Source organism: Bos grunniens, chromosome 3 (assembly GCF_055505025.1).
Source record: "Bos grunniens cultivar Pamir isolate PY7600 chromosome 3, Bosgru_T2T1.0, whole genome shotgun sequence".
Classification (NCBI taxonomy): domain Eukaryota; kingdom Metazoa; phylum Chordata; class Mammalia; order Artiodactyla; family Bovidae; genus Bos; species Bos grunniens.
Window position 1 is genome coordinate 97,353,551 of NC_141167.1, and position 20,890 is coordinate 97,374,440.

The following is a 20,890-nucleotide window of genomic DNA, read 5'->3' on the forward strand; positions in this document are numbered from 1 at the left end:
AAGTCCTCTCCTTAGGACATGTTTCAGAAATAATCACCAGCAATGACTTAATATTACTGCTGCCTGAGGGGCTGATACCAGGAGGAGAAAAACAAAATGCTGGCTAAAAAATCTTATGGAGAAAAGCTGGCAAATGATATGCTTATGGAAGGCTTTGAAAAGATCTGACATGTTCCTGGGCCTCTGGCAAGGCTGTGCACATGCCCAGGAAAAAAGTGAGAAAACCCCAATCTCTTACCTCTGGCTCATCTTGAGGCCTTGTGTAAGCCCCTCAGCAAAGGGTTGAAATATAGGATCAAAACATTTAGACATTTCTGCTCAATCATTGGTGGGCTCAGTGGTAAAGAATCTGCCTGTCAATGAAGGAGACACAGGTTTATTCCCTGGGTTGGGAAGATCCCCTGGAGAAGGAAATGGCAACCCACTCCATCCTGGGAAGTCCCATGACAGAGGAGCCTGGCAGGCTACAGTCCATGGAGTCACAACAAGTTGGACATGACTAAAAAACAACAAGCTCAATCTTTACCTGAACATGAAGCTAACCCGGCAGAGGCTGTAGTGACCACACAGGACTGTGAAGATGGACTTTACAGATTTGCTGCAGAAAAGTCAATAAGCAGACACAGCAACAACAAAATGAACCCTCGGCGGTGGGTAGAGAGCAGATTTCACTAGTGAATTCCTACAAACATTTAAAAAATTAATACCAATTCTTCACAATCTCTTCCAAAAATATAAAAGAAGAGGGCACACTTCCTTACTCATTCTAGGAGGCCTGTATTACATTAAAACCAAAACCAGGCAAAGGCATCATAACAAAATAAACTACAGACCAATGACATGAATACAGATGCAAAAGCCCTCAACAAAACACTAGCAAATTAAATCCAGCAACATACATAAAGCATTACACAACATAATTAAGTGGGATTTATTCCAGAAATGCAAGCTTGCTTTAACACCCCAAAATCAATCAATGTAGTACTATACAAATTTAGAAAATGTAGTACTGGTATAAAGATAGAACATCAGTGCAGACGGTGACTGCAGCCATGAAATTAAAAGACGCTTGCTCCTTGTAAGAAAAACTATGACCAACCTAGACAGCATATTGAACAGCAGAGACATTACTTTGCCAACAAAGGTCCGTCTAGTCAAAGCTATAGTTTTTCCAGTAGTCATGTATGGATGTGAGAGTTGGACTATAAGGAAAGCTGAGCGCTGAAGAATTGATGCTTTTGAACTATGGTGTTGGAGAAGACTCGAGAGTCCCTTGGACAGCAAGGAGATCCAACCAGTCCATCCTAAAGGAAACCAGTCCTGAGCATTCATTGGAAGGACTGATGCTGAAGCTGAAACTCTAATACTTCAGCCACCTGATGCGAAGAACTGACTCATTGGAAAAGATCCTGATGCTGGGAAAGACTGGGGGCAGGAGGAGAAGGGGATGACAGAGGATGAGATGGTTGGATGGCGTCACCGACTCGATGGACACGAGTTAGAGTGGACTCCAGGAATTGGCGATGGACACGGAGGCCTGGCATGCTGCAGTCCATGAAGTTGCAAAGAGTCGGACACGACTGAGCGACTGAACTGAACTGAACTGATAGACCAATGGAAAAGAAGTGAGAGTTCAGAAAGAATAGTCTCTTCAACAAATAATGCTAGGACAACTGAATATGTATAGACACATATCTACATGCAAAAGAACGATGCTGGGCCCCTACTTCTCACCATACATAAAAATTAACTCAAGATGGATCAGGGACCTCAGTGTAACAGCCAAAAGTATAAACTGCTTGGAAAAAAAAATAGGAGTAAATTTTCCTATTTGACCTTGTGTTAATCAGTGATTTGCTAGTCCATGACTCCAACAGCACAAATACCAAAAGAAAAAAACCAAGATAAACTGGTCTTCATCAACGTTTTAAAATGTTCTGTCTCAAAGGAAACATCAAGAAAGTAAAAGACAATTTACAAACAGAAGAAGTTACCTCCAAATCATGTCTGATAAGAAAGTTGTATCCAGACTACATAAAAAACTCATCCTTTAACAATGAAAAGACAGATAATCCAATGTAAAATGGGCAAAGGATTTGAAAAGACACTTCTTCAAAGAAGATACACAAATGACTAATAGGCACATGAAAAACTCTTCAACATCATTAGTCTATTCAGTTCAATTCAGTCGCTCAGTCGTGTTCAACTCTTTGTGACCCCATGAATTGCAGCTCGCCAGGCCTCCCTGTCCATCACCAACTCCCAGAGTTCACTCAAACTTATGTCCATCAAGTCGGTGATGCCATCCAGCCATCTCATCCTCTGTCGTCCCCTTCTCCTCCTGCCCCCAATCCCTCCCAGCATCAGTCTTTTCCAATGAGTCAACTCTTCGCATGAGGTGGCCAAAGTACTGGAGTTTCTTTCAGCTTTAGCATCATTCCTTCCAAAGAACACCCAGGGCTGATCTCCTTCAGAATGGACTGGTTGGGTCTCCTTGCAGTCCAAGGGACTCTCAAGAGTCTTCTCCAACACCACAGTTCAAAAGCATCAATTCTTCAGCACTCAGCTTTCTTCACAGTCCAACTTTCACATCCATACATGACACTGGAAAAACCATAGCCTTGACTAGACGGACCTTTGTTGGCAAAGTAATGTCTCTGCTTTTGAATATGCTATCTAGGTTGGTCATAGCTTTCCTTCCACGGAGTAAGCGTCTTTTAATTTCATGGTTGCAGTCACCATCTGCAGTGATTTTGGAGCCCCCAAAAATAAAGTCTGACACTGTTTCCACTGTTTCCCCATCTATTTCCCATGAAGTGATGGGACCAGATGCCATGAACTTCGTTTTAGGAGAATGCAAATCAAAACCACGCTGAGAAAAAAATAACACATTGAGCTATCACCCTACACTCATTAGGATAGTTAAAAAAAAAAAGACTGACAACAAAAATGTTTGAAGAAATGAAGAATTTGGACTCCTTTACAGATCTTCTTCAACTTACAGTGGGGTTACTTCCTGATAAATCCATCGAGTTGAAAATATCCTAAGTTGAAAATGTATTTAATACAGCTAACAGATAGAACATCATAGCTTAGTCTAGCCTACCTCAAACATGCTCAGAACATTTCCATTAGCTATATTTGGGCAAAATTATCTAGGACAAAATCTATTTTATAATACCATGTTGAATGTTTCATGTAATTTATTGAATACTGTACTGAAAGTGAAGAACAGAATGGTTGTATAGGTACAGAATCCTAAGTGTGTCAGTTGTCTACCCCCGTGATGATGGGGCTGCCTGGAAGCTGTAGCTTGCTGCTGACGCCCAGCATCATGAGAGTTGCTAGCCTGGGGGGAAAAAAATCAAAACTCAAAATTCAAAGTACCATTTCTGCTACAGTACTTATTGCTTTTGTACCATTGTAAAGTTGAAAAACTGTAAGTTGAACAATCCTAAGTCAGGAACCCTTTGTACATTGCTGGTAGAACTCTCATACCAAGTAGTGTAGCCACTTTCCAAACACTTTTAACAGTTCCCCAAAATGTTAAATATAGAGTTACCGTATCACCCAGCAATCTCATTCCTAGATCTATACCAAGATAACTAAAACATACAACTATAAAAAACTTTACAGAAATTTTCTGAGTAGCATTTTTCACGTGGGAAATATCTGGAAAAGTGCATGCATGTTCTTCTGCTACCTACTCTTTTGAAACCCCAAGACTGTAGCCTCCCAGGCTCCTCTGCCTGGGATTTTCCAGGCAGGAACACCGGGTTGCCGTTTCCTTCTCCAGGGGATCTTCCCAACCCGGGGATCAAACCCATATCTCCTGCATTGGCAGGTGGATTTTTACCTCTGAGCCACCAGGACACTCCCTGGAAAAGTGGAAACAACCCAAATACGAGTAATGAATTCACTGACTAATGAATGAATAAACAAAATGTGGTATATCCATACAATGGAATATTACTCAACAATAAAAACAAATGAAGTACTGATAAATATTACCAAATAGACAAACCTTAAACACGATGCTAAATGAAAGAAGCCAATCACAAAATGCACTTGTATGAAATGTTCAAAACAGGCAAACTCATAGAAAACAAAGGGAATTAGAGATTGCTATGGAGAGGGGAGAGGAGCAAAGGAAGTGATTGCTAATGGGTACTGGGTTTCATTATGGAGTGATGAAAATGTTCTAAATTTGACTGTGGTGATGGATGCACAACTCTGTGAACACTAAAAGTCATTTCACTGTACACTTTAAATGAGTGAATTGTATGGTCCTTACCATGGTCTATCATGATCATCTCTTCCTACTTAACCCTATAATGTCTAGATTCCAATCCTCCTCCGTACCCTCTTTGCTCCCCCTTCTCCAGCCTTGCTGACCTCCTTGTGTTTCCTGAATATACCAGACACACTCCCCACTTAGGGGCTTTGCACTGACTCTTCCCTGATAGCAATTCTTTTTCCCCACATACTCACCTCACTAACCCTTCACATTAAGTCTTTGCTGTAATATTATCTTATCAAGGGGGCTTACCCAGCCATGCTGTCTAAAATAACAACCTGTGTTTCCCTCAACATCACTCCCAATCCCCCTTAGCCTTTTTCTATATAACCTATCACCTTCTAATACACTGTGTTTGGTTTATTTACTATAGTCATTATTTATGTTGTGTCATCCCAATACAATATAACTTCCATGGTGGCAAAGATTTTTGTCTCTTTTCTTCATTGATATGAGTATCTGACACAGGATCTGGGACACGGTAAGTATTCAATAAATATTTGTTAAATGAATACATGAAATGAAAACATTAAAGGTTTGTCAACAGGGTGATATCTAAATAAAAGGTGGCGTATTTGTATAATGGCACTCTAGCCAAATATAAAAAATTAACATGAGATCACAAAAACATACTGCTATGTGGGAAAGGAAAATTGTAAACAGATTCTACAATACAGCACCACTTGTATCTTTTTTTTAAACCACACAATTAAAACTATTGTATATTGCTCATGGGATTGCACATGAAAACAGGTGTGACAAATTGGCTAGATTGATACGGGCCAAGTCCAAGATTTCATTGCCTGGGATAGAGAAAAGGGATGCAGGGAGGAGGGGTGAGAGGAGTGGGCAAGGAAAGAATGAAAAGGTCCTTCAACTTTAATACAGGAGATTTAATACAGGAGATCAAGCAAATATGACAAAATGTCAACAATATTCACCCTTGGTGTTGGGAACATGAGTTCTGTTATACTATTTCCTTTGTTTTGCTGAATTTAAATTTTTTCAAAAACATTTACTTAACAAGTACAGCATAGCATGATACAAAAAAAAAAAAATACAGTTTCTAGGTATTGATCAAATCCATTCAAGCAATTAGCTAATTCAATAAATCTTAGATCAAACGTCTAAGTGTCCCTTGGGATTTTACTATTTCCCATATAAATGTTATCTTCCCAGGAATCAGGTACTTTTAAGTTTTGGTTTAGGCACTTGTAAGACTGTTCAGACACAAATTCCCATTTATCATTTTCTCTCAAAAACTAGCAATTTCATGCTGAGTTATCTTTATTAGACTCTTATCATCCCCATCACAAATCCCCTTAACAGGGGCCTTCTTTGGGGATCTGATTTTAATTAAAAGAACTCTGATTTTAATTAAAAGAAATTTTATCAATAAACTTTCATTCACTCTCTTCAACTGGTCTGCCTCCTGTTGGTACTTATGTTTGCCAACGAATATCTATCTGTACGCATTTGGATTTTTCTATACTTTTTTCTTAGTCCAATACTTCCAAAGCTAAATAAGTAGCTATTTAAGTCTACTCCAGACTGAAAAGTCACCTCCCTCTAAGTTCTATTGCTTAATTTATACATGTGTATGTGTAAACATATGTTTTGTTTTGTTTTGTTTTTTTATCTATAGCAGTGAATTAGTCTGCTTTTTCTAGCTTATGTTGGGTAACAGCCCTAAATAAGCGGCTCACAGCAATGGTTTCTTTTTCATTGACTTCACATATTAGTAGCTGTAGGCTGGCGTGTGTGTGTGTGTGTGTGTGTGCGTGCGTGCTCAGTCATGTCTGACTCTTTGTGACCCTACAGACTGTAGCCCACCAGGCTCTGCCTATACGATTTTCCAGGCAAGAATACTGGAGTGGGTTGCCATCTTCTCCTCCAAGGGATCTTCCCAACCCAGGGAACAAACTCGCATCTCTTGTGTCTCCAGCTTTGGCAGGTGGATTCTTTACCACTGGTGCCACCTGGGAACCCACCTGGGAAGTTTACTCTGCTTTATTTACCTTCTCAATTTAGGACCTAAATTGAGTTAGGAGGAAGGAAAAAGAGCAAGAGAGTTAGAACAAACATGGAGTGGCTTGTAAAGATTCTGCCTGGGCATGGTGTGTATCATGCTCACTCATTTTCCATTGGCTAAAACAAGTCATGTGGACAAGCCCAACATCACTGGAGTATGACCAGATGTTTCTCCTACTGATGCACTGCCTGCTGGTCACATGGCAGTGAACGAGGACATATAATCCTCAGACAGTAGGGGTTAGCAAACTGCTGCTCATAGGCCAAATCTGTGGTTTTAGATATGTTCACATTGAGATTTTCTGACAGATCTCAAAGAGAGATGTCTAGAAGATAGCTGCTGCTGCTGCTGCTAAGTCACGTCAGTTATGTCCAACTCTGTGCGACCCCATAGACGGCAGCCCACCAGGCTCCTGTCCCTGGGATTCTCCAGGCAAGAATACTGGAGTGGGTTGCCATTTCCTTCTCCAGTGCATGAAAGTGAAATGTGAAAGTGAAGTCACTCAGTCGTGTCCGACTCTTTGCGACCCCATGGACTGTAGCCTACCAGGCTCCTCCGTCCATGGGATTTCCCAAGCAAAAGTAGTGGAGGGGGTTGCCATTTTCTTCTCCCCTAGAAGACAGCTAGAAACACACACAAAAAATGTCTGAAGTTAGGAAGAAAGGTCAAGGATAGAAGCAAAATTTGAGAGAAAATAGCTGAAAGTTATAGAAGCAGATGGAACTTCACAAGGACAGAATATATATAATAGATCTATCTGTCTACCTACCTACCTACTTCAGGACAGAATTCTGGAGATTAAAGATGAATCAGTAAAGGAAATAAATGAACTATTAGAGTAGAAGAAAAATGAAGTTACTGCCTTAACATTGGGATCAAGAGAAAATCCTAAAAGGAATGAGGGAATCAATATATCAATGAATCAGAGCAGTAAAGAAATATAAGAAGAAAAGACTAAGGACAGGGAAATTGGAGCACAAGGTGCTTCATTAAAAATCAACAAACAAACACTGAGTTGTGTTCTTTATTTTGTAATATACAACAAGTAAGTACAAGATATGTTCGTAAAAGATATCTCTCCCTACATATATTTGTTGCTGTTTTGATTAGGATAAATAATATTTAAACAAGGAAAAACATGAATTAAAAATAATTTTAAAACAAACAAAAATGATGGAAGTCTTAAATCATAAGATGATTTTCATATTCTTCTTTCAAACTCTTTTACCTCTTGACTAAAATTCCCTAAAATTCTTGGCAGAAAAGATCTCGTCAGTCTAATTCAAAGCACTATCTCAGGCAATGCTTCTTTCTTTAATACTTTGCTTGGAGTGGACTCAACAGTTGCAACACTTGGTTTCACAGTGCTTCTTGCTGGTTTTACAAGTTTAGGGAGCATGTTACATCAACATATCAAATTATTAGTTTACTGGCTACATTTGTGAGCAGGTTGTTTTTTGGTTACATTGTGAGTGGGTGACTTGAAGCTCACATGACATTTTCATGCCATATTTACTTTGCCTTTATCATTTTACATGTCTGAAAGACAACTACATTGAACTATCTATAAAGTTCTCACACAGTTCCATGGGTTTTTCTCTTTTTTTTCTTTTCACTTATACAACATTCTAAGTGCCTACTGATTATAAAAACATTTTAACATTAATAGAGTTGGACACGACTGAGTGACTGAACTGAACTGAACTCAGTGAGGCACAATGTACAAAGAGTAAGACGGACCCATTTTAGCTGCTCAGTCTTAGGAATTTTAATAAATCCATACACATGTGTAACCACCATACCAATCAAGATACAGAGCAGTTCAATGCCACCCAAAAGTTTCTTCATACCACTTTGCAGTTAATTCTTTATCCCTTTCTCACCCTTGCTCCTGGAAACCACTGATCTGCTTTTTGTTATTATGGATTAGTTCTGCCTGTTCTACAATATCAAATAAATGTTACTATATAATATGAATTATTCTCTCACAGGCTTCTCTTGGCATATGTTTCTGCTATTCCTTTATATTGTTACATACTCCTTTTCACTTTGAATAGCAGTCCATTGACTGAATATTCTACAATCATTTATTTGTTGATGGACATTTGTATTGTTTTTACTTTGGGACTGCTGCTGCTGCTACTGCTGCTGCTAAGTTGCTTCAGTCGTGTATGACTCTGTGTGACCCCATAGACGGCAGCCCACCAGCCTCCCCCGTCCCTGGGATTCTCTAGGCAAGAACACTGGAGTGGCTTGCCATTTCCTTCTCCAGTGCATGAAAGTGAAAAGTGAAAGTGAAGTCTCTCAGTCGTGTCCGACTCCTAGCAACCCCATGGACTGCAGCCTACCAGGCTCCTCTGTCCATGGGATTTTCCAGGCAAGAGTACTGTAGTGGGGTGCCATTGCCTTCTGCGAGCAAAAACATTACGAACATTTATGTGGTGGTTTAGTCACTAAGTCAAGTCCGACTCTTGTGACCCCATGGACTGTAGCTTGCCAGGCTCCTCTGTCCATGGGATTCTCTAGGCAAGAATACTGGACTGAGTTGCCATTCCCTTCTCTAGGGGATCTTTCCAACCCAGGAATTGAACCTGGGTCTTCTGTATTGCAGGCAGATTCTTTACCAACTGAGCTACATAGGAAGCACAAGTCATTTTGTAGACAATGTTTTCATTTCTCTTGGGTAAATGCCTAGGGAACTGTGGGTTTCCCTGGTGGCTCAGACGTTAAAGCATCTGCCTGCAATGCAGAAGACCTGGGTTCCATCCCTGGGTTGGGAAGATCCCCTGGAGAAGGAAATGGCAACCCACTCCAGTATTCTTGCCTGGAGAATCCCATGGACAGAGGAGCTTGGTGGGCTACAGTCCACGGGGTCACAAAGAGTCAGACACGACTGAGCAACTTCACATGATAAGTATATGTTTAATTTTATAAGAAACTGACTTTTTATACTCTTAATAGCAATGTATGAGCTCACATTGCTCTACATCCTTATCAAAACTTAGCCATATCAGTATTTTTTAATTTTAGTCATTCAAATGGGTAAAATGGTTTTTAAAAAAGAGTCATGTATTTGGAAATTAAAACACCTAGTTATAAATAAATCACAGGTCAAATAAATAACGAGCTAGAAATCATTCACAAATGAGTTATGGTGAAAATACTACATATCACAACTTTGTGGATGCTGATAAAGCAGTACTTATAAGGAAATGAATATTTAAATTTATATTAGAAAATAAGAATGGCTAAAATTAATGAGGTCCATTTAATAAAAACAACAATAAAGTAATATCAAAGACAATGGAAGCAAGAGAGGAAACAACAAAACAAAGGAAATAGAAAAGAAAGATATAACAGCGCATGCATGCATGCTAAGTTGCTTCGGTCATGTCCGACTCTTTGCAATCCTATAGAGGGTAGCCCTCCAGACTCCTTTGTCTCTGAGATTCTCCAGACAAGAATACTGGAGTGGACTGCCATGCCCTCCTCCTGGGGATCTTCCTGACCCAGGGATCAAACCCGTGTCTCTTATATCTCCTGCAATGGGAGGTAGGTTCTTTACCATTAGTCCACCTGGAAAGCCCAAGATATGATAGTCTCACAAAACCAAATCTGTGCTCCAGAAAGATTAACAGAGTAGCCTCTAGCAAAAGTCATCAAGGGAAAAAAGGGTAGATGGGAATTTCAAGGAAAACAATTCACAAAAAGTGTTGCTAATGATAAAACGTCAGATTTCAAGCAAAAATTAGAATTTTGGAAAATATGCATTCATTACATGTGCTAGACATCTTCTCAGTACTTAAAGGCACTCCTGATATGATCTGTGCTGATAATTCAAATGTGGTTTTTAAAAAATAATGCAAATAAAATCTGTCAAAATGTGTACGATCCAAAGATGGTAAGATTTATTTGTAGATAATACTTAAATGCGAAAAGCAAAACTTTAAAACATTTAGAAAATAATCATAAAGAATAGCTGTATGACATTAGGCCAGAGAACAATTACTTGAAAAGACAAACAGAAGCACAAAACCACATAGGCAAAGGCTGAATTGACTGCATTAAAATGAACACTTCCGTATAATAAAAGACAGCATTTACAAATTTAAAAAGACAAGCCACAGACTGAAAAAAGGCAATGTAAAACAGACAAAGGATAAATATTTAGGATATGTAAAGAAATAACTTCTACAAACAATAAAAAAATACAATTTCTTTAAGTGGGAAAAAGGGGTGAAAAAGTAATTCACAGAAGAAAACAAAAGGTTTTAAACATGAAAAAATCCTTAACCTTACCAGTAATCAGGAAAATGCAAATTAAAACAACAATGAGATAAGATATTCCATCTTTTATAATGGCAAAAATAATGTCTAATTATACTGCTGGATCATCAAAAAAGCAAGAGAGTTCCAGAAAAACATCTATTTCTGCTTTATTGACTATGCCAAAGCCTTTGACTGTGTGGATCACAATCAACTGTGGACAATTCTGAAAGAGATGGGAATACCAGACCACCTGACCTGCCTCTTGAGAAACCTGTATGCAGGTCAGGAAGCAACAGTTAGAACTGAACATGGAACAACAGACTGGTTCCAAATAGGAAAAGGAGTACGTCAAGGCTGTATACTATCACCCTGCTTATTTAACTTCTATGCAGAGTACATCATGAGAAATGCTGGGCTGGAAGAAGCACAAGCTGGAGTCAAGATTGCCAGGAGAAATATCAATAACCTCAGATATGCAGATGACACCACCCTTATGGCAGAAAGTGAAGAGGAGCTAAAGAGCCTCTTGATGAAAGTGAAAGAGGAGAGTGAAAAAGTTGGCTTAAAGCTCAACATTCAGAAAACTAAGATCACGGCATCTGGTCCCATCACTTCATGGCAAATAGATAGGGAAACAGTGTAAACAGTGTCAGATTTTATGTTTTTGGGGCTCCAAAATCACTGCAGATGGTGACTGCAGCCATGAAATTAAAAGATGCTTACTCCTTGGAAGGAAAGTTATGACCAACCTAGATAGCATATTCAAAAGCAGAGACATTACTTTGCCAACAAAGGTCCGTCTAGTCAAGGCTATGGTTTTTCCAGTGGTCATGTATGGACGTAAGAGTTGGACTGTGAAGAAAGCTGAGTGCCGAAGAATTGATGCTTTTGAACTGTGGTGTTGGAGAAGACTCTTGAGAGTCCCTTGGACTGCAAGGAGATCCAACCAGTCCATTCTGAAGGAGATCAGCCCTGGGATTTCTTTGGAAGGAATGATGCTAAAGCTGAAACTCCAGTACTTTGGCCACCTCATGCAGAGAGTTGACTCATTGGAAAAGACTGATGCTGGGAGGGATTAGGGGCAAGAGGAGAAGGGGACGATAGAGGATGAGATGGCTGGATGGCATCACGGACTCGATGGACGTGAGTTTGAGTGAACTCTGGGAGTTGGTGATGGACAGGGAGGCCTGGTGTGCTGCAATTCATGGGGTCGCAAAAAGTCAGACATGACTGAGCAACTGAATTGAACTGAACTGAACTGATACCAAATATTGCCATAGAAAGAAAGAAAGAAAGTGAAGTTGCTCAGTCGTGTCCAACTCTTTGTGACCCCATGGACTGTAGCCTACCAGGCTTCTCCGTCCATGGGATTTTCCAAGCAAGAATACTGGAATGGGTTGCCATTTCCTTTTCCAGATCTTCCCAACCCAGGGATTGAACCCAGGTCTCCCACACTGTAGGCAGACGCTTTACCGTCTGAGCCACCAGGGAAGTCCAAATATTGCCATAGACCAAAAGGAACTCTTCTTTTGGTGGAACATAAGTTGGAATGCCATTTTGGAGAGCAATCTGGCAATACTCCTTGGAATATTTTTTCCAGTAGTCACATACAGATATGAGAGTCGGGCAACAAAGAAAGCTGAGTGCCAAAGAATTGATGCTTTTGAACTGTGGTATTGAAGAAGACTCTTGAGAGTTCCTTGGATTGCAAGGAGATCAAACCAGTCAATCCTAAAGGGAAACGGTCCTGAATATTCATTGGAAGGACTGATGCTGAAGCTGAAACTCCAATACTTTGGCCACCTGATGCTAAGAACTGACTCATTGGAAAAGACCCTGATGCTGGAAAAGACTGAAGACAGAAGGAGAAGGGGACGACAGAGGATGAGATGATTGGATGGCATCACCGACTTGATGGACATGAGTTTGAGAATCTGATGGATAAGGAAGCATGGCGTGCTGCAGTCCATGGGCCTGCAAAGAGTCGGTCACTACTGAGTGACTGAACTGAACTGAGCTGGCAATAATTCACTAACATTGATGTCATATATCCTCATGATTCCACTCTTGGGTATGTACACCTAGAAAAGCCTTTCAGAGGTGAACAAAAAGCATATGTAAGTATGTCCACTGTAGTATTATTCACAGTAACAAAAAGTTAGAAGAAATCTTAATATCTTTTGCCAGGAAAATAACAATAGATTAAACAAATTGTGATACAGCCAGACAATGGAATATCATCCAGCCATCAAAATGATTAAATCTCAAACACATAATTAATGCTGCATACAAAAATATAGATTCAGGAAGATATGTGCAGCATAAGGCTATTTATGTAAAGTTCTAAAACATACAAAATAAATAATATGGATTGTTATGGCCAAATCATATGCAATAAAAATGTAAACAGGTACATGGGAATGATGAATATTAAATTCAGCATAGTGGTTCCCTCTGGAGAGGCTTTCAGAGGTGCACAAAAAGCATATGTAAGTGTGCCCATTGTAATAATATTCACAGTAACAAAAAGTTGGAAAAAATCTAAATATCTTTAGCCAGGCAAGCAACAATAGATAAATAAATTGTGATAGAGCCAGACAATGGAATATCATACAGCAGTCAAAATGATTAAATTTCCTGCCTGCAACGAGGGAGACCCAGGTTCAATTCCTGGGTCGGGAAGATCCCCTGGAGAAGAAAATGGCAACCCACTCCAGTATTCTTGCTTGGAGAATTCCATGGACAGAAGAGCCTGGTGGGCTACAGTCCATGGTGTCACAAAGAGTCGGACATGATCGAGTGACTAACACTTTCACACACATTTTCTGGGGAGGCAGAAAGCAGAATGAGACTAGAGAGAGCTAAAAAGTTTTGACTATACTTGTAATGTTTTACTTCTTAAAAAACAAAAACTGCATGCAAGTATGCCAAAAGGTTAGCATTTCAAAGAGCAGCCATCCATACTCATACTCTTCTCAATGTTTGAAATATTTCTCGATAACAAACTCTTGTGAAAATATTTTGTCATTGGGAATGAAGAGAGGCACAGTCACTATATTTGATCTTCATCTTACAAATGCACTCCATCCTTAAATCAAGAAGCCTGGATTGGGGACAGTGTGTGTGTGGTGAGGTAAGGTGAGAGAGAAAGTTAACATCTGTCAGGAATCATATGTATACATCATGTTATTTAAATATCCTTATTGTAGACATTATAAAGGGGGTTCAAAGAGCTTCAGTAACTTGCCTAGTATGTCACAACGAGAAGAGATCACAGTGAGATTCAAACTGTATCTGGCTTCAGAGCCCATACTCATTGCCCTGATAGTAAAAAAGCTCTTCTTGGAGGTGTAATTAAGATATGACCTAACTCTGTGCTCCAGGATGGAAGCAACACAAATACAATAGCTTCTCATCGAATCACATATGAGTATAGATCTAGGCAAGGAAGTGGTACTAGCAGAAACTTTTAGAGAAGGAAATAACATGAGGAGTTTGGGTATTTTAATAATTTTCCTAACTTCTCTTTATTATTTATTCCATGGGACATTTAGAACCTCTGCCTCTCCCTGGAAACTCTGGAAGTGATGCCAATTTTACAAATAGATTCCTCAAGACCATTAAGTTATATAGAGGTTTGTTTGCTTCCTTTATGAGTTGAACGTATACCTGTTGTCAGTAGCCTAACAACTTGAGAGTTTAACAAATATAAATACATACTTAAACACGATTCCAAAATTATGAGGATAAATGAAAACACAAGAGATTCTCGGTCCTAGTTTAGGATTTGGCTTTGTATCTTTAAGACAAGCACCATGGGTCAGGTACTTTTGTTTGTATTTACTGAGCCAAGATTCATGTAGTCAGTTCCGTTGGCCCTCATTCGGAAATGGGTTCCTTCATAGTCCCCCTTCCTGTATTACTATTATTGATTTTTGTTTCCTGGGAAACCAAACCTCGCTCTAATTAGAGAATGAGGTCACATTCTGAAGTTGCAGATTTCATTCTTTGCCCTGGACTCTTCCCTGGACTGTTTCGGACCCTCTGTAACAGGAGGTCTGATGGTCAAAGTTGTCCTTTTCTCTTAGCCTTGGCAGAAAGCCAATGCCTAAAGCTATGAACTCCAGCTTTTATCTTCCATCTGCAGGGTGACTCAATCCCAAGCAAAGTAACAACTAAAGACGTGGAGACATGCACCTCAGAGACAGCTGTGGGAATCAGATTGGATCTGCACTCAAGCCTGCTAGAAATAAAAGACCACTGACTTTGGCATTTGGATGGAAAGCTCTGCCAAGCACACACACAGGCAGGCGTCTTCTCTCTCCCTCTCTCACTCACACACACACACAAATGCATGCACATAGGCACACCTTTTAGAGGAGAGGCTCCGAAAAATTCCCCACATATGGCAAACATATTTTAGGGGAAGCACCATGACTAGAGGCCAGTGGGAAAGAAAGAAAAAGAAAATAATGAGAAAAATCTTCAATAAGTCTCAATCGTTCCAGTCAGACTGCTGAGAAAGAATGCAAAGGACTGGAGATAAAAATAATTGATAAAATCAGCATCCCAACATAGGTAAATTCTTTCGCTATTTCAAACAATTACTAGAACTTACTCTGGTAGACAACAATAGCCCGGGGAACTGGCCTCTATATTTATCCGTGAAGTACTTTGCTTAACACAGTGGATGAACATGAAAAGAACACTTACATAATGTAAAAAAAAATTTTTTCTAACTCACAATTTCAAAAATTCTTCATTTTATTTGCAAATAATTGTGTGTGTGCAAATGCAAGAATAACCAATTTTAACTAGCATCGGCTCCCAATATTTTGTTTTCTAAATTCCTATCATATTCTATGATCAACTAAATGCTTAAAAACACTGTGGAGAATGGCATTGAAATATGTATAATATCATATATGAAACGAGTCGCCAGTCCAGGTTCGATGCACAATACTGGATGCTTGGGGCTGGTGCACTGGGACGACCCAGAGGGATGGTATGGGGAGGGAGGAGGGGGGAGGGTTCAGGATGGGGAACACATGTATACCTGTGGACAATTCATTTTGATATATGGCAAAACCAATACAATATTGTAAAGTTAAATAAAATAAAATTTTAAAAAAAGAAGAAAAAAAATAAAAAAAAACCTTGTTATAATTACATAACTGATCTCTAATTTATCTGTTTATAAGTTAAGAATTGATTTATCAAGTTTTCTCAAAATAAAACAAGAAAATATTTTAACTTCCGCTTTAAAGAATTCTTGATAAAAGTTAATCAGATCATTTGAACACAAAATAACTTGTGATAAAAAGTGGTGGAGTGGAAGAAACACTGACCTGATGTTCTCAGGGACTTTATGATTGAAGGGTTTTCTAGAAACTGAGTTTAGATTTTTGCCTTGAGGGTAGGTTTATTTTAAGTAGAAAGAGCACATGGCTACAATGTGGGGAACGGACCATCGATTGGTAAGACTGAGGCAGGAGTGAAAGGGTAATTTAGTAGTCCAGGGCCTGGAGGCCAGCTCTGGCTCTGTACTGCCTCTCTGCCATCAGCTCCTGAGGCAAAGGCATGGTGGGAGACAGAATAAAGTTCTCTCTCCAAGAGTACTCAACTTACAATGGAGTCATGTCTTGATAAACACACCATTAAGTTGAAAATATCCCAAGTCGAAAATACATACAATATACCTAACCTTCCCAACACCATAGCTTAACTATGTTCAGAACACTTACATCAGCCCTGGTGGTGGTGGTGGTGGTGGTTCAGCCACTAAGTCGTGTCCGACTCTTGTGACCCCATGGACTGTAGCCTATCAGCCTCCTCTGTCCATGCAATTTACCAAGCAAGAATACTGCAATGAATTGCCATTTCCTTCTCCAGGGGCTCTAACACAAAGCCTATACTATAATAAAGTGTTGAATATCTCATGTAATTTATTGAGCACTGTACTCAAAGTGGAAAACAGATTGATTATGTCTTGATCATTTACCCTGGTGATCTTGTGGCTGACTTGGAGCTGCCCAGTATCATAAGAGAGTATCTTTCTACATATTATCAGCCTGGGAAAAGATCAAAATCTAAAATTCAAAGTACAGTTTCTACTGAATGTATATAGCTTTCAAAGCATCATAAGTTTAACCACTATAAGTCAGAAACTGTCTATATAACTTGCAAAAGTAGTGCCTTAAGAAGAAAATTAAGGTTCATGTTTATTCCCAGAAAGGCTAATTTTCTAGTGAGTAAAAGAAAAGCTGATTAACATATTAAAGGGATAAAAAAAGTGGTAGCACAAAAACCAAAGTTTTAAATGAGGAAAGATTAACTTTACAGAAATAAAACGATCAACAAATCAAAAGGCATGAAAAATAAGAGACTTAAGATCCATAATCAAATGTTATTTGTAGACCTTGGTTGGATCATCATTTCAATATGCCAACTACAAAACACATTTTGGGAGAACCAGCATAGTTTGAACATGGACTGGGTATTAGATGATAATATGGGATTATCATTAACTTTGTTAAGTCTGATGATATTATTGTGGTTATGTAAGAAATCTTCCTGACTTTTTGGAAAGGCATGCTGAAATATTTAGGGCATGAAATGCCATGATGTGTGATATCTGCTATAAAATACTTCAACAAAGAGAACAACATGGGATCTTCCATGGTAGTCCACTGATTAGGAATCTGCCTTCCAATACAGGGGATGTGGGTTCAATCCCTGGTCCAGAAACTAAGATCCCACATGCCTCAGGGCAACTAAGCCTGCATGCAGCAACTAGAAGCCTCTGTAGGCCACAGTGAAGATCCAGCATAGCCAAATAAATAAATAAATAAAATTGGCAAAGATAACCACGAACAAGTATATTTAAAAAAAAAAGAAAACAAAATTGGAGAGACAAATCACAAAATGTTAATAAATGATGGGGGTAAAGTATACTATTCTCCTACTCTTCTACATATATTTCAAGTTTTCTTCACTAAATATTTTAAACAGGAAAGAAAATCTGATACAATAACCAGTCTACCCACTAAGCTGTAATAATATTGGTTGCCTGAGTTAAAGAAGGAAATGGCCCAGACCAAGCATGTCTTGAGGACAGAAAGATACCTGAGGAAGTCTTTTATACTGTCTTTGTGTGACAAATTGTGGAATATGGGCTGATGAGCACTCTTCTCAAATTTTACCTGACAAACTATCCAAATTCCCCCAAGGGAGCCGAAGTCAGGGATGGTAAGAGGGGACCTGTGAGACAGTTCAGAGGCTACCGGGGAAACAGGCAGCCCCAGCTGCCTCCACTCTCTGACCTAGACCTACAATAGTTGGGGAAACAGAGAGCTCACTGTGTAACATAAAAAGCCAAAGGGAAGGTGAATTTTATTATCCCTCACTTAGAGTTCTTACAAAGCTCGCCATATTGTGGATTACTCTTTCAATTGCTATTTTGAACAATAATATACCATGTGGAAGAAGATACGTCAATAATTGCAAATTTTTATATATTTATGGAGGTCACTGCCAAAAACCCTTTACAACAGAGAACATATTTAAAATAGAGTAGTTCCTTCTGGGGCTATGAGCTCAAAGTGCAAGTAATGGATGCAGTTGTACATAAGCCTTTAATTTTAAAAGTTGCTTTAAAAGCAGTCTGACAAGTGGCTACTTTGTGGAGATTAGACATTTTCACCTAGAATAATTATGGAAATAGAATATAATTTTTAAAATTGATACAACCCACTATGGAGACCTGTATGGAGATTTCTTTCAAAAAACTAGGAATAAGACTACCATATGATCCAACAATCCTACTACTGGGCATATACCCTGAGGAAACCATAATTGAAAAGTACACATGTACTCCCATGCTCACTGCAGCACTGTTTACAATAGCTAGGACATGGAAGCAACCTCGATGTCCATTGACAGATGAATGGATAAAGAAGTTGTAGTACATATACACAGTGGAATATTACTCAGCTATAAAAAAGAGCATATTTAAATCAGGTCTAATAAGGTGGATTAAACTAGAGTCATTATACAGAGTGAAGTAAATAAGAAAGAAAAAAAATGAATGTCATATATTAACATGTATATATGGAATCTATATATACATATATTAACATGTATATATGATCTGTGTTCGTTTTCAAGGCAAACCATTCAATATCACGGTGATCCAAGTCTATGCCCTGACCACTAATGCTGAAGAAGCTGAAGTTGAATGGTTCTATGAAGACCTACAAGACCTTCTAGAACTAACACCCCAAAAAGGTGTCCTTTTCATTACCGGGGATTGGAATGCAAAAGTAGGAAGTCAAGAAACACCTGGAGTAACAGGCAAATTTGGCCTCGGAGTACAGAATGAAGCTGGGCAAAGGCTAACAGAGTGTCAAAAAGAAAACGCACTGGTGATAGCAAACACCAACTTCCAACAACACAAGAGAAGACTCTATACATGGACATCACCAGATAGTCAACACCAAAATCAGACTGATTATATTCTTTGCAGCCAAAGATGGAGAAGCTCTATACAGTCAGCAAAAACAAGACTGGGAGCTGACTGTGGCTCAGATCATGAACTCCTTATGGCCAAATTCAGACTTAAATTGAAGAAAGTAGGGAAAACCACTAGACCATTCAGGTATGACCTAAATCAAATCCCTAACGATTATACAGTGGAAGTGAAATTTAGAATTAAGGGACTAGATCTGATAGACAGAGTGTCTGATGAACTATGGATGGAGATTCGTGACATTGTACAGGAGACAGGGATCAAGACCAGCCCCAAGGAAAAGAAATGCAAAATAGCAAAATGGCTGTCTTAGGAGGCCTTACAAATAGCTGTGAAAAGAAGAGAAGCAAAAAGCAAAGGAGAAAAGGAAAGATATAAGCATCTGAATGCAGAGTTCCAAAGAAAAGCAAGGAGAGATAAGAAAGTCTTCCTCAGTGATCAATGCAAAGAAATAGAGGAAAACAACAGAATGGGAAAGACTAGGGATCTCTTCAAGAAAATCAGAGATATCAAAGGAACATTTCATGCAAAGATGGGCACAATAAAGGACAGAAATGGTATGGACCTAACAGAAGCAGAAGATATTAAGAAGAGGTGGCAAGAATACACAGAAGAACTGTACAAAAAAGATGTTTCATGACCCAGATAATCACAATGGTGTGATCACTCACCTAGAGTCAGACATCCTAGAATGTGAAGTCAAGTGGGCCTTATGAAGCATCACTACAAACAAAACTAGTGGAGGTGATGGAATTCCAGTAGAGCTATTTCAAATCCTGAAAGATGACGCTGTGAAAGTGCTGCAATCAATATGCCAGCAAATTTGGAAAACTCAGCCATGGCCACAGAACTGGAAAAGTTCAGTTTTCATTCCAATCCCAAAGAAAGGCAATGCCAAAGAATGCTCAAACTACCACACAATTGCACTCATCTCACACGCTAGAAAAGTCACGCTCAAAATTCTCCAAGCCAGGCTTCAACAGTATGTGAACTGCGAACTTTCAGATGTTCAAGCTGGTTTTAGAAAAGGCAGAGGAACCAGAGATCAAATTGCCAACATCTTTGGATCATGAAAAAAGCAAGAGAGTTCCAGAAAAACATCTATTTCTGCTTTACAGACTATCCCAAAGCCTTTGATTGTATGGATCACAACAAACTGTGGAAAATTCTGAAAGAGATGGGAATACCAGACCACCTGACCTGCCTCTTGAGAAACCTGTATGCAGGTCAGGAAGCAACAGTTAGAACTGAACATGGAACAACAGACTGGTTCCAAATAGGAAAAGGAGTATGTCAAGGCTGTATACTATCACCCTGCTTATTTAACTTCTATGCAGAGTACATCATGAGAAACGCTGGGCTGGAAGAAGCACAAGCTGGAATCAAGATTGCTGGGAGAAATATCAATAACCTCAGATACGCAGATGACACCACCCTTATGGCAGAAAGTGAAGAGGAGCTAAAGAGCCTCTTGATGAAAGTGAAAGAGGAGAGTGAAAAAGTTGGCTTAAAGCTCAACATTCAGAAAACTAAGATCATGGCATCTGGTCCCATCACTTCATGACAAATAGATAGGGAAACAGTGGAAACAGTGTCAGACATTATTTTCTGGGGCTCCAAAATCACTGCAGATGGTGACTGCAGCCATGAAATTAAAAGATGCTTACTCCTTGGAAGGAAAGTTATGACCAACCTAGATAGCATATTCAAAAGCAGAGACATTACTTTGCCAACAAAGGTCCATCTAGTCAAGGCTATGGTTTTT

The 20,890-nt window shown here is 39.2% G+C and overlaps 1 protein-coding gene across 5 annotated transcripts in view; it reads right to left on the reverse strand.

Annotated features, from left to right (window-relative positions):
• Positions 1-20,890, reverse strand: part of WARS2 (tryptophanyl tRNA synthetase 2, mitochondrial) — a 101,201-nt gene that overhangs the window by 30,663 nt on the left and 49,648 nt on the right. The gene's annotated exons all lie outside the window — the stretch shown is intronic.